Source organism: Camelus ferus, chromosome 26 (assembly GCF_009834535.1).
Source record: "Camelus ferus isolate YT-003-E chromosome 26, BCGSAC_Cfer_1.0, whole genome shotgun sequence".
Classification (NCBI taxonomy): Eukaryota; Metazoa; Chordata; class Mammalia; order Artiodactyla; family Camelidae; genus Camelus; species Camelus ferus.
In genome coordinates, this window is record NC_045721.1 from 2734116 (window position 1) to 2748004 (window position 13889).

The 13889-nt window shown below is 51.4% G+C and overlaps 1 long non-coding RNA gene across 1 annotated transcript; it reads right to left on the reverse strand.

Annotated features, from left to right (window-relative positions):
- Nucleotides 1-5759: 5759 nt before the first annotated feature.
- LOC116659972 lies at nt 5760-11359 on the reverse strand. The gene is made up of 3 exons (XR_004315318.1): nt 10433-11359; nt 9664-9755; nt 5760-7193 (listed from the first exon to the last, which is right to left on the reverse strand). It is a non-coding gene; the product is annotated as an uncharacterized LOC116659972 (long non-coding RNA).
- Nucleotides 11360-13889: the final 2530 nt, after the last annotated feature.

The window sequence follows — 13889 nt, forward strand, 5'->3', positions numbered from 1 at the left end:
ACACCCTCCTGGGGCCTCAGCCCTGCAAGGAGACTGCAGACAACCCCCCTCACTGCTAACTGTCTTTTCTGAAAGAAGAACACAGAAGAGATGCATAGGCCTTGAGAAAACCCAATACGAAAAACTCAGGTTTGACAGGAAGTAAATGAGAGTCATTCATATTGCAGGAGGTGTTCCTATAAATGTCCGCTAGTGCATTTAAATATAATTTGATTTCAAAACATAACCAAGATAGCATTTCTTCAGGCCATATTTACCGTGAAAAGATGTTTATAAGAAGTGGATCTAGCAGAATGTGTCTCAGTCTAAAGACAAAGGGAGGCTTTGATTGATATCTTACAGGGGGAGACATTTTTCTGCCTTCTGAAGTTAAAAACAAACAGCCAAAGAGGTGAACACATAAGCCTTTCTGCAGTCAATTCACTTTTTTAAAGAACCCACGTGTGCCCAGTGGAATATGCCAAATCAAGAGTTTCAAATGAGTCGAGCAGATTAGGAAAAAAGCCATCTTCAAAACTATAACAAGGTGGTGCAAATATTCCTATTTTAAAATGGCATAAGACAACATTCTTTAATTGGTTATTCCACACCATTTCTAGAATAATAGGCTGATACTCTTAAGTCTCAGGAATAGAAAATACATTTTGCCAGATTAGCTAGGGAGAAAGGCATAGGTCTGGAAAGCCATTTACATTGTAAGTTGAATTTGTACCTCAAGCAAATTCATACTCAGGGTAAACCTACATCAAATCCAAACAGCCAAGATAAACTAACCAGAAAAAAAAAAAAAAAAAACAAAACCCAACAACAACAAAAACAAAAATCTCTGTGGAAAGAAATTACAGTTAAGAGTGGAGGGAAAATGGGGACCCAATTTGATTTGATTTCCTTCAGTTCAACCAAACCCAACCCAACCCAACTCAACCCAACCCATTCTGATCCAATCCAATCAAATGCAACTCAATCCAACAAAAATGTATTGAGTGCCTACTATGTTCTGACAGTGTGAGATTCTGTGGATTCAGAATTGAGTGAGACACAGTCTTTGCCCCCAAGATGCTCTGTCTGTAGCATCTGCGAAGGGCCAGACATGCATTCACATATTAGGGAAGGGCTCAGGCTAGCCCGCTGCTTCCTGGCCCTCTGGGAAAGCCCTGTCCTTATGACCCCACCTCTAGTGCTGCCAGGTTCAGCCTGGTGGCTTCTCACCTCTGCCCGGCAGGGGCCACCACTGCTCTGTGTGCGTGGCTGCCGGGTTACATGGGGAGCGTGGCTGTCAGCCATAACCCATCTTTTCAAGCACATTTGCTAGAGCTTGAATTTCATTATGATCCCTTTTTTCTCTCCCCACTGTCAGCCTAGCACAAATAATTATTAAAGCCCCTTTTCCCACTATTGAAATAAAATATAGCCGGAGAACTCAAGCACAGCCAGTCCATTGAGAGTCGACCGACGCTAGGTAAGACCAATAATTCAAAACAGATGAACGGGACGGCAAATACTGTGGGCGCAGTATCCCAGGCTGACCCGACCTTTGAAACTTGCTGAAAGTTATCCTTGAAATTCCCCAGAACTCCTTGAATAACTTCTGTAAAAGGCTTATTTATCACAAAGTCATAAATAATATTGGCTAGGTATTTGCTCCATCTATCTAGAAAATGAATTAGGCTGGAAGACGTGAGCCCAGGGACCCGGCTGGCGTGGGGGTGGGGTGGCCAGGGTGGCAGGGTGACCGCTCACAGTTCTGGGAAGGCACTCTGGAGAAGCTGCCATTTTCCATCCTCCATCCGCAGGGGTGGGGGTGTAAAAGAAGGGTCACTCACGGAATCTGGCTCAACACAGCGGATTTTAATTTCATGGCTTCTACACAGAGGTGGCTGTAGATGGCTGTCAGGAGACATAGCTCCGGTAAGTAATTCAACTGGTACTTTTACAATCACCAAATTGTTTCTGGGCAAGATCCCCAAGTCCCTTCCCAAAGAGCTAGATGCTCTGTAACTGCCTTCCAGGAAACCTGGAGGCTTGATTCATTTATTCGTTCATTCGTTCCTTCCTTAGTCGTTCCACAAATCTACCCAAAGGCATCATCCTAGCTCTGTCGGGCATATAAAGATATAAAGGATTTAGTTACACCTTCAAAGCATCTTTGTCATCAGGGAGACAGGAAATTTAGACGAGCCCCTATGACGTGATGTAGAAAGTGAGACGCATCTTAGGACAGGAGGGCAATAGGAATTCAGAGGATGCCTTCCAGCTCCTGGCAGCAGGGGTGGGGGGGTGGGGGGGGTAGGAGATGAGAAGGTTTCTCGAGGAAGCCACACTGAGCAGAATCTTAAAGGCTGGGTAGGATTGGGCAGGGCAGGGCTGAATCCTTCCACTGATGGGACTGAAAGAGGATCACATAGAACCATATACGAGGCTTTGCCCCTAAGAGGTTATGAATTTAAAAGGGGGTAGGCAGGGGAAAGGGAGATGGAGAAACTAGGATTGGAAAATTCTGACCACAGTCTTTAGAAGATCTAAAGAAGATGGGGGTGTAGGAATAAGAGAAGGGGACAGTTTACAGCTGTGATGGAGGATGACAGACAGAAGTTGGCAAATAATGGTGTGGGCATTTAGGGGGTGGGGAGGAAGGGGAAGGAATCCTTGAGCACTGATGTTAAGATCATGTTCCATCCTGAGCCTTCCTGCAGGGAATCGGGGAAGAGCAGGGAAGTTAGGGAGTCTTGCCTGTTTGGGGGAGAGTAGCCTGAAGGACCATTGACTGTATCTTATGCTGATGCCAAACGGGGACCAAGGAAGGCATTGGGATGTTTGCAGGTGCAGGGATGGAGCCCGTGGGGAGAGAGACTGAGATGAGGGAGGGGGGCGACACACACCATTGAGGGGTAAGAAAAGGGAGGATGCCTCTGTTTTTATTCTGTACCCAGGACCAACAGGCTCAGCTGGGGGCTGTACCTCCACCATTTGTCCCTGGAATACAGGGCTCTCTACTGGGTGACTGGGCTGTTTGTCTTTGCTAGGGAAGCGGAGCCCTGTGATGGGATGATGGCTGAATGGCTTGGGGAGGGCAGGTTTTCCTGGCCAAGGAGCTATCCTGGGGGATGCTCTAAAGACCCTGCTTGCTTTTCTGTTTTCTTTGGTGGCTTTCCTGGCGACTACCGGAGGACACACGCTTCCTACGCAGCACGGCATCATGCATTGTGATGGATGGATGACTCACTCAGGGGCTTGTCATGGTTCTTGTTCTTATCCTAGAGCTTAAAGGGGGCTGAGAGGTCCTATCAGCCAGGGGCCTCCAACCTGTCAACCCAGAACACCAGGTCTGGACCTAGTCTCGCAGCGGCTCCCAGCTTGAGAAGCTGTCCAGGGTTGAGGGTAGGGGTGCAAGGTGGGGCTCTCCCTCCAGGGCAGGGGGTGATGCTGGGCTTCAGAGAAGGATCAGGGACCACCCTCCCCACCCCACGCTACCACGGGCAGCGTCATGAGTTGAGGGTCCAGGTCCCAGCACAGGGCAGAATATCAGTTGAAATTAATAAGTGAGGAAATTTATCCATTCCATTATGATTAGTGAAGGAACACAGTTTGGGGAGTTAGGGCTTTTGATTTGTAGCTGTTTCTGCTCCCTGCACCCATACGCTTTTTCTCCCCAAGCATCCCATTTCTTTTGTGATTTTGTACCTTCAAGAGCTGCATGTCTTTCTCAGGCTTCTTCTTGAAATTCCAGAATCTTCCCGCAGGCCTGAGGATCTCAGTTTTCTTTAGGCACTTGGAGTGTTAGACCTACACTCCACCCCCACCCTCACTCATTTCTCATTCACTTTTCCTTCTTTCTCCACGTGTCTATTCATTCATACCATTAAGACGTTAATTGACCATCTACGGTAAGTCAGGTAAGGAAGTGACCGTCTTGATATTCCTTTAAGAGTCTGTGGTTTCCCCTGGTGTTGGTTGCGCAATGGCCACAGTTTGTCTCCTCCTTGGAATCACACCCTCTTGCGGCACTCTGACTGCCCTCCTCCTGGGAGCCTGGGCTTTGTCACATGACTTGCTCTGGCTGCTGCGAAACCAGCAGAGGCTGAGAAGCCCCTGTGTGGTGAGGATGGTCCTCTCTTCCCATTTTTAGGACCCCGTGGCTGCTTCTGGTGATGAGACACGTGGCCTGGTTGCCTCCAACCTCCTGGCCAACAGCTGGCCATCAACCAGATGTAGGAGTTGATCCATTTCATTTCAGGGCTGTTTGTCTTACGGCAATAGCTAAATGATACAACACTTCCCCTCATTATCCTTGAGAGGCTGTGAAAAGTGAGCATCATTTTGGTCTTTCCAACCAAAAATTCATTCTTTGCACCAGGACGTTCCATCCTTAGAGGTCCCCTTCCCAAATTCATTCTCCAGTTATTGATCTTTTTATCATGTTCATACTTTCTTGACAGCCACTTGCTCTCTTAGAACCTCTGGGCCCCAAATCAACAATAAATATTTACTGGCTTCCCATCACCAACAAGACAAGACACAAGGTGTGAGCAGTCACCACCAGATTCCCAGGTCTGATGGGAGTGGGTGCACCAGAGGCAGAAGTGAGTTACCTGCAGGGCCACCCGCCGGGGTGCCCTCAGGGAGCACAGAGGAGCTGCTGCTTCAACCAGGGAGCTTCACAGACTGGACTCCATTCTGCCAGCTCAGGGCACCCCGTCGTCCCCCCAGCCCCACAAGAGGATCCCATGTCCTTAAAAGGCCAGATGTGGCTGTCCTGCTGCAGGTCCCCAAGGGGCAGCATCTCTGTTCACCCACTCAGAAGTCTTCACTGGGTGAGGGCAGGGTCTCAGTTTCTGGGGCATGAAGGCCCAGCTGAGGAGTCTGCTTTGTTATGAGAGGGGACGGTTCCAGAGGGTCGGGCTGGAGCCTGCCTGCGGGGTGCTCTGTGACTCAGTGGTTCCTGCCTTTGTAGAGAGATGTCTGGGGTGGGGAGAGCTCCACACTCTGCTCAGTACTGCAGAGAATGTAAAGAAGGTGAATAAGTGATGCTGATACATAAGGAAGTGATACTGAAGACGATTATGGTAACACAGTGTTAAGAACAGCCACGGCTGGAATCGCAGTTGTACCAGCTCCGCCAGCGAAGCGATGGTGCTCACAGCACTGCCCGGCTCGCGTGCGTGCATCCAGCCTCGGCTCAGCCCACTTGCACTGGGCGCCCTCTCTCTGGGCTCTCCCACCTCCAACTGCAGGCTTTCCGCACTCCAGTCACCCTGGCAGCCCCTCGAAGATCCAACATCCCCCTCCCCCTGCAAATCAGTGTCCCCTCCTCTGTCATAATCCTTTGGGGCTCTGTTCTCTACCAACGGACAGTTAAGCCCAGATAAAGGCAGCCCCACTAATCTGTCTGTCAGTGCATGTGTTCCCGTCCCAGATAACACGCTCATTACCGCAGACACTTGGCCCAGCTCTTGGACAAGGTCATGGAACAGCAAGGCGAGGGCTGGAGTTTAGTTTGCATGTGGGGGTCACGGAGGAGTTTGAACAGATGGGGTCTCACTACCTCTTAAAGCATCGCGAGGGTTCAGGCTGCCTCAGTGCGTCTGACACCAACATCTGATCTGGCACAGTGAAAAAGCTTTGGAGTCACAAGCTTTGGAGTCAGAGGAATCTGACCTGACCTCATTTATAAGTTCTGTGACTTAACCATTTCACTTAACGTCTCTGGACCTCAGATTTCGCATCTGGGAAAATGGGGAAATAATACCTACAGTGCGTGCTTGCTGTGAGCATTGGAAAGAATATATGAAAAAAACCACGGTGTGTCCCCCCGAGGCCGCGCTGGGCTGGGGGGGCTCCTCCTGCCTGAAGCCTTAAAGATACAGGGAGTCCCTGGGCTCAGATGCTGGTTCCACCGTTATGAGATGTACGACTTTGGGAAAGTTACTTTTCTGGGCCCCACTTTCCTTATCTGTAGGGGACAGTATCAGTCCTACGTCATAGGGATTAAATAAGGTATCTTGGCATGTGACGGAGCTGGCACCGGGCCAGGGTGAAGGATGGTTCGAGTGGGGGTTGCGGGGGAGGGCCTCGAGGGCTGACTGTTCTGTCTCTTCTGTCTCACCTCCGTCCTCCCCAAGTTGTTCTGGAGGGAGCTGCTGCTCCCGGCAGAGGTGTGCTGGGTGGGATGTGCATGGCTCACAAGAGAGGGTCCCTGCCCTGTACTCTTCAGCTCCAGAAGGCAATGTCCCTGGTGGTCTCAGAGTCTGATGGGTCCAAGCATTTTACGTTAGGTGGCCTGGAGGGCTGCAGGGAGAATGCTGGGAGTGATGGCCAGGGGGGCCTCGGGGGGGAGGGGTCTGGAATGCAGGAGGAAGGAAAGGAAACTCAACTTCTGTTCAGCTTCTGTGTGTGCTGGAGAACTAGACTCTGGGATATACGTTATCCCCGTTAATCCTCATGGCCACCTGATGAGGGTACGTCAGTATCACCCCCGATTTATAGACAAGGAGCCTGAGGCACAGCGGTTTCTCCCCGCCGAGGTCACGCAGAGAGTGGGTGATGAGAGAGAGACCAGTACACGGTCAGCAGGGCACCAAAGTTCCTCCAGAGAAGTGACGCCATGCTTAAGTCACAGCATCCTCACATCCTTCTGTTACCAGGGAGGGGAAAGTGAACTGTGTCCCACAGGGTCACCTGGATCCTTGGGGTGCAGCTCTGTGAATCAGACAGTCAATCAACAACCTGTAGCTTCCAACACAGGCTTGGGGCAGCCAAGACAGAACTGCTGTGTTTGCTGATCTGGGGCAGAGTCACCACTGCTGCCTTTACTGAAATTGCCACTGAAACTCCAGATGCTGAAGTATCACCCTTCTTTTTTTTTTTTTTTTTTTTTTTCTTTCTGGAACTGTTCTTTTTTTAATTGAAGTACAATTGATTTACAATGTTGCATTAGTTCCTGGTATCCAGCACAGCAACTCAGTTATACACATATATACATATTCCTTTTCATTACAGGTTGTTACAAGCTATTGAATATAGTCTCCTGTGTTCTACAGTAAGACCTTGTTGTTTCTCTGTTTTTGTTTGTTTGTTCCTCTGTTTTATACACAGTATTTTGTACCTCCTGGAACTGTTCCTGACCACAATTCTACACAATTCAGTTTGTTTTCTTGAATTGCTTCTCTTTTTCTTTCCGGAAACAGCACTAAGATCTAAAAAACAAAACAGATGAGATGAGACTTGCAGCAATTGGGGTTCCGGTTAACAGCAGTGTCTTGTGGAAGGTGGCTTTTCTCGCTGTCACTTGGCACTGGCTTTTGTGTGTCTGTGCAGCACAGAGAATCTGCCTCCACCCGTGACAACCAGGCGACTGTGTGTCTCCTGCTGTGTGTGGTCACAGTTAGCTTCCGGGGTGTCAGGGCTGTGGGATAAAGGGGCCCAGCAGGTGGGTCTGCCTCTCATTGATCTCCTGTGGGGGCAGTGGTCCTTGAAGAAGAGGATTTCACGGGGCAAGGCCACCCCTGCTCTTTTGCATATTTTTTCCTCAGTGAGCCCAGGCCCAGGTGATGAATGCTGCTGAAGGAGGCCCCAGGCAGCATGGAGGGGCAGGAGCGAGCAGTTGAAAAAAGGGCCTGCACATTTAGCATCCCATTTTCAGTGATCCAGGCCTCCCAGGTTAATACCTAGGACTACGCTGGTGGGTCCACAGGGCAAGGGTCCTTTGTTTATTCGTTCATGCTTGTGCTCATTCCTCCCTCCATCCCTCCTTTTTGTCATCCATCCATCCATCCATCCTCCCATCCATCTATGACCTTGTATAAGAGTTGTGGAGGAAATATACAAGACTAGGTCCCTGCCCTTTAAGAGCCTCCAATCCAGGAAGATGGATGAGAGACACACACATAAAGCAAAGAAGAAAAACAGCAGGACAGCAGAGCCGCACATACCCTGCCAGGAGCATTCAGAGAAGAGGTCCCCCTGATGTGAGTCACGAAGTGGGAATGAGCGAGTCGGAACCTGGAGGGACAGAGTGGAGAGGGGATTTCAAACGATGGTGGGGACAGGATCAGCCACTCAAGAAACAGAAACAGCAAAGGTAAAAGTTGGAAGGTGGGGAGGCTGTGAGTGTTCACGGAAAAGGGAGCTGTCTGGTTTGGCCATGGTGTAGGAGTGTGTGGGAGGCAAAACTGGAGGGAGAGATTTGAGGCAAATCGCAGAAGGCGGTGAAATTAGGCTCTGCTATGGTAAGCAGCCAGGATCCACCTTCTGGAGATCCCAGCAGGTGTAGATGCTCAGTCTGTCCCGCAATCCCGCAAAGAAGAAGCATCTCTAATGTTTAGCGGGTGGTGAGGACTGTTTGACCAGCATCGTTCTGCTTCTAAACGCACTATCTCCTTTAAAGGCATGAATACACCCTGATAAGACAGCTACTAGGATCATCGCTGTTTCAGATTGGAGACGCATGCTCAGAAATACATATACATAGTATTAAAAATCAAGCAAAGGAGCGCTGGGAGGCGGGCGGGGTTTGGAGAAGGGCTGGGTGCAGACTTAGCCAGACTCCAGTGTCCACGTTATAACTGCGGGGTTATGAGATGGGAAGGCCATTCGAAAACCCTACCCCAGGAGTGAGGTCAGGACGAGAAAATGCAGTCAGACCCGAGGGCAGAACAAAGCAGATGGGAGTCAGGGAGGACCCTGAGGGTGGGCTAGAGTGGGCTGGGGTGGGCGGCACCCCCAGACCCCGGGCTGCTTGGCGCAGGCGCATCACTCCGTCAGGGCTGGCGGGATTTGCTCTTTTTCTCTCGTCAGTTAATCCACGGAACAGGCCTCAAAGGAGCAAAGGCCGAGGTCTACCAAATTGGTGGGGTTAACTCATCAGACGGAGCCTGGGGTTCCTCCCCCTGGGACCTGCCAGCCCTGGAAGATGCTAGAAGGTCGATCTAATTCCGCCACTCGGACGGCATGGTAAATTCTGCGGCAGCCCAGACACAGCGCTGGGAATACAAGCCTCTCCTGGTGGATTCTGGGAGGATGCGTGCGTGCGTACGTCCGTGCGTGCTCACGCAGTGCGTCCTTGCGTGCTCACGCACGTGCGTGCACTCAACCGAGCTCTCCCAGCCCCTTGCCAACCCGCGGGGCTCCCCTTCGCTGGAAGTCGTTGACAGCGCAGCCTCCCATTCACAAGTGAGAGAAAGGGCATTAATCTTCTTGACACGGCGGTGGTGGGGGCGGGGGCGGGGGCTGGGGCCGGAATCCCTCCCAGGGGACATCCCTGAGAGCCGAGAGACCCTTGTCTTCTTGGGCTGTGTGAATCAGCTTTGGTTCGTAAGCCCAGGACACAGAAAAGTCAGGGGTGGGAGTTGGGGGGGCGCTGGAAAAAAATCAAGTAGCCTTGCAAAAAGGGAACATCACCGCTCCCTTTTTCTCTTACTGCTTTTTTGGCGGTTGGGGTGGGGCAGACACGGAGGGGACTCTGCTCCCGTGGAAGCATTTTGAAGTGTTTTCTGGGAACAGATACCCATGGTCTCGGCGGGAGGGACAGCGAGGGCAGGCCTGGTGAAGTCTAAACTTGTGTGCAGAACATAATTCCTATGGCCAACGGCTTTTACAAAATTCTGGCAAGCTGGTGAGGCCTCCGCCTTTCTTGTGTGGAGTCCTCCTTTACCTGGATGTGCCTACCTGCCCTATTCTGTTTCTCCCCAACTCTGCAGCCACAGCAGGGGACCAGGTAGACCCCAGGGGTCCTTCCTCCAGGATGGGGTCCCATTCATCTGGAATGACAAAGGCAGGATGGGGAGAGGGGGAGGTGGTCAGATGCCCGGACCCACTGGTTACAGAGACTCAGGACAAAGAGGCAGTGGCTATCACATACCGAGTCTGTCACCTCCTGACCCATGGCAGGCAGTGTTCTTTCTGTCCTGGGCTCTATCTTCAGTCCTCCCTCACCTGGAACGCCCCGCAACCTTTTCTCCCACTGGCCTTCATGTAACCCAGAGTCGGTTCTGCCTCTTTCTTGAAACCTCCAGCCAAGTCCAGCTAAGTGCCAGTCCCACCCATCATCATGCCTGCTAGGCACTCATTGTTCCACACATGACAGTCCCATCCCTGAGGACTTTCACTCTTGCTGGGGAGTTAGAACTGCTCTCCAGGGAGACGGCACTTCTTCAGAGAAGCCTTCCTGATCTAAGCCCTTCGGACTGAATCACCCTGTTTGGGTTTTTCCCCATAGCACATCCCACATTCTCAACATCTTGTTCACTTGTGTGTTCTTTTCTCGTCTCGCTGCACTGTGAAGTAAGGCAAGGAGGCTACTGGCTTGCTTTGTTCACTAGGGTGGCCCCAGTGCCTAGAATGGTGATGCCTGTTTGCCAACAGATTAGAAGCGCTCCTTGCAGCCAGGAGCCGTGCAGAACGGGCCAGGGGCAGGACTGCAGCTTGGGGTGCTCACCTCCACACCATGGGTGACTCCAGGCAGATCCATCAGCCTCCCCGGGGGTTGGGTGACGGCAGCCTGTCTTCCTGGGACTCCAGAGCTCTGGAGGTGGGAGCGTTTAGGGCTCTCTGGCTTGGCCAACGGACCTGCCTTGGCAGCCGGTGCCCCGCACGCAGGGGAGGTGCTGGGTGCGCCCGGGGGGGCTGCCAGGCTCTTTATGGAGTCATTGGAGCAAGCTTCGTTAGTGAGGAGAGGAAGGAGGAACAAAGAGCAACCTTCCCAATTATTAATAAGGCAGCAACCCCATCCATCTTAATGAGACAGGGCAGAAAATACCGGCAACCAAGCAGCCAGCACACAATGGGACACAATGGAGACCTTGCTTGCTTTTTCAAAAGGAGGAAAGAAAGAGAGACAGAAAGGAAAAAGGCGCACAGACTGGAAAGCCGCTCCAAACGTCCACCTCCGCGCCCCCCGTGGAAGGCGCACCACGACCACAGCTGTGGGAGGAGCGCTGGGGGTGCCCTGGTCCTCTGCTGGGCGGGCCGGGCGGGGTGACTTCTCCGGCAGGTGGGGGTTGGGGCGGCGCCCAGCCTAGCCAGAGCCTTTGATTCCTGAGCGCATGTGGCCCGGCTCGAGCATGAAGACGCCTAACCTAGTGATACGGGACCTCATACCCAAATCAGGGCCCCGAAAGATTTGTCAGCCTTCCCAGTGAGTAGCTCCCCTTCTCCACCCCAATCCCGCCCCAGCCACCACGTTGTCAAAAGATTTTCCCAGCCCTGGAGGTACTTCTACTTGTCAGCTGAGTGACCTGGGGCAAGCTGCTTAACACTGCACCCTCAACATCTTCAGAACTAACTTACCTCCCAGACTTGCTGAGGTTCTGTTACGCTCATCTACAGATAGACGGCTGTCAGAGTATCAGCCACAAAGAGGGCATTCAGCAAATCTTAACAGCATCTGATCTCAGCTGATGAGGTCTCCAGGAGGCTGGACTGCCTTGAGACTGGATCTCCCTCGAGTTTGCCCTGATTGCTCCCCACCCTACCCTCTGGGGGCCCAGCCCAGAATCAGTGACCGAAAGGCCAGATCAAGTGTTGGTCATTCCCTGGAAGGTGGGGAATTGTCCTTCCTTCCGGAGAATGTTCCCCAGAGCACTGGAGGCCCCACCAGCCCTGGGGTTCCTCCCCTCCCCTACAGCAGGTCCCCTACTCTGCTGGCCAGGCTGATGCCCTTCTGGTGAAAATTCTCCATCTGTAGGGAGGAATAAGGGAAAGAGCACACTGGGCTCAGGTCTTCTCATCAGAACCCTGACAGGTGGGCGGCACAGAGACTAGGCTGGAGCCCACAGCACTGGGGGCAGGTGGAAGCGGGGGTCTGGTTCCTCTGGTCCTGGCTCTATACCTGGGAGACATGGAAAGCATTTTGATGTGGGGGAAGTGGAGGGAAGAGAAGAAACTGGTTGGGGAGGCTGGGGACATACTACAGAGTGTCCCAGGTCTGTGCTAGACGTGGGGCCTAGCAGGCGGGGCAGGAAGTTTCTGGGGAGGATGGGTGGGCCCCAGCACTCGCACGCTGCCGGCCTCTGGAGGAGCCAAGGCTGAGTCCCAATTAGAGCAAGAATTCCTGCCAGTGGTTGCTGCCGGCTGCCAGCACCCTCATTAGCTTGGCAGGAAATCCGTGCAGCCTCGCTGGGTCCCGCCACATGCCCAGACACACGCCCTGATGTCCGAACCCCCAGCCCTCCACCTCCCCTCTCTTGTTGGTGACACCTGGCTGGTCCAGCATTTCTGCAGAGCAAACATCCCTGGGCCCCTGTGGGGAAACCCAGGTACCCTCCATGACTCTCAGGGAAGTATTCTCACCTCTCCCATCCTGGGATGAGGTCCAGTCCAAACGGGAAAGGTGTGTTCTGTGTGGCAAGTTATTACAGGATGAATTCCTGCAGCTTGGGAAGGGCGGCTGCCAAGCGCTCTCCTGTATACAGCCTTCCACAGCTCCCCTCACCGTGGCCATCCCAGGGGTGGGTCACCTCTGGCTGTGCTTGTGCCACACCCAGTAGGGCCAGGAGGGTGGAGGGCCTGGAGGCGAGTCTGCTGGGAGGCTTTTAGAGGCCTGGCATCCCCCAGTGACCACTGTGTGACCTCTGAGCCTGTTTCAAACCCTCCTGGTTTGCAGACTCCGCCCAGAGTCAGAGCAGGTGGAAGAAACTCAGTAGCTTCCTTAGGGGATGCATGACCCGATGCACAGATGCCCAGGCTGAGCCTGGGATGCCCTGGGAGGGCAGGGAGCCCACACAGAGCAGACGGGGTGGTGAGAGGTCAAGGGTGGGGTGGGGAGCGAGGAAGCTGCATGCACAAGGGCAAGTGAGGACGCATAGCAAGTACAGAACCTTGCACATAGTAGGAGCTCATTAAATACTTGTTGACTGATGGCTGGCCCTAAGAGTTCTCGCTCCAGACTTTCCTTCTGTGTGGTCTGGAAGACAGATGCAGATAGGATTCTGTACGCATCGTGAACCGGACAATGGGGGCAATTATCCAGAAACTGTGAGCCATCACTCACCCCCTCCCACACGAGGTCTTTTGCAATCATTACCTGACATTTAAAATGAAGCAGGATTTTTAAGAACCTATGTAATTAGGGCTGATACTAAAAACTCAACTTGTTCCTTTTGCTGAGAAAAATAGTTACGCTGTTTTCTTTGCTGATCCTTGTTTCTTTAAAATTAACATTTATACTCTTATCTTTTTTTTCCCCTCAGAAGTGATGTATGGTCATTGCAGAAATTTTAGAAAATGCAGAAAAGCCAAAAGAAGATCGTTTAAACCACCTATGGTTTCAACAACTAGAAACAATAAACATTTCAGTGCACTTATTTTCAGTTTTTTAGCTGTCTTTTTTCCTTTTCTCCTTCCTTCATTTTTTTTTTTTAAATTGAAGTATGGTTGATTTCCAATATTGTGTTAATTTCAGGTGTCCAGCAAAGTGATTCTTTTTTTTTCAGGTTATTACAAAATACTGGGTAGAAGTCCCTGTGCTATACAACAGACTTTTGTTACTTGTCTGTTTTACGTATATAGTTTGTATCATACCCTCCTTTTTCTTCCTTCTATTCTTTCAGCAAACTTTGAATCATGCTACATATATGTCTGTATCCTCTGTTCTCTGTATGACATTCCTTCCTTCCTTCGTTTGTTCATTCAGCAAGCTTTTGTATCTTGAATGTATCCTAGGGAACATGACTCTATTCTGTGGGTTGAAGTTGTGAACAAAAACGATACAAATCTTTGTCCTTGGGAAGCCTTGGTAGTGATGTAGGGGGAGACAGACAATAAAATAAATGTGGAAAACATGTAGTGTGTTAGATCATTAGAGGTAAGTAGGAAAAAGAAAAGAGAACAGGAAAGGGGGCGGGGTAGCGGTGGAGAGGCGGGGTGCAATTTTAAATAGAAAAATCCTTCTCGCT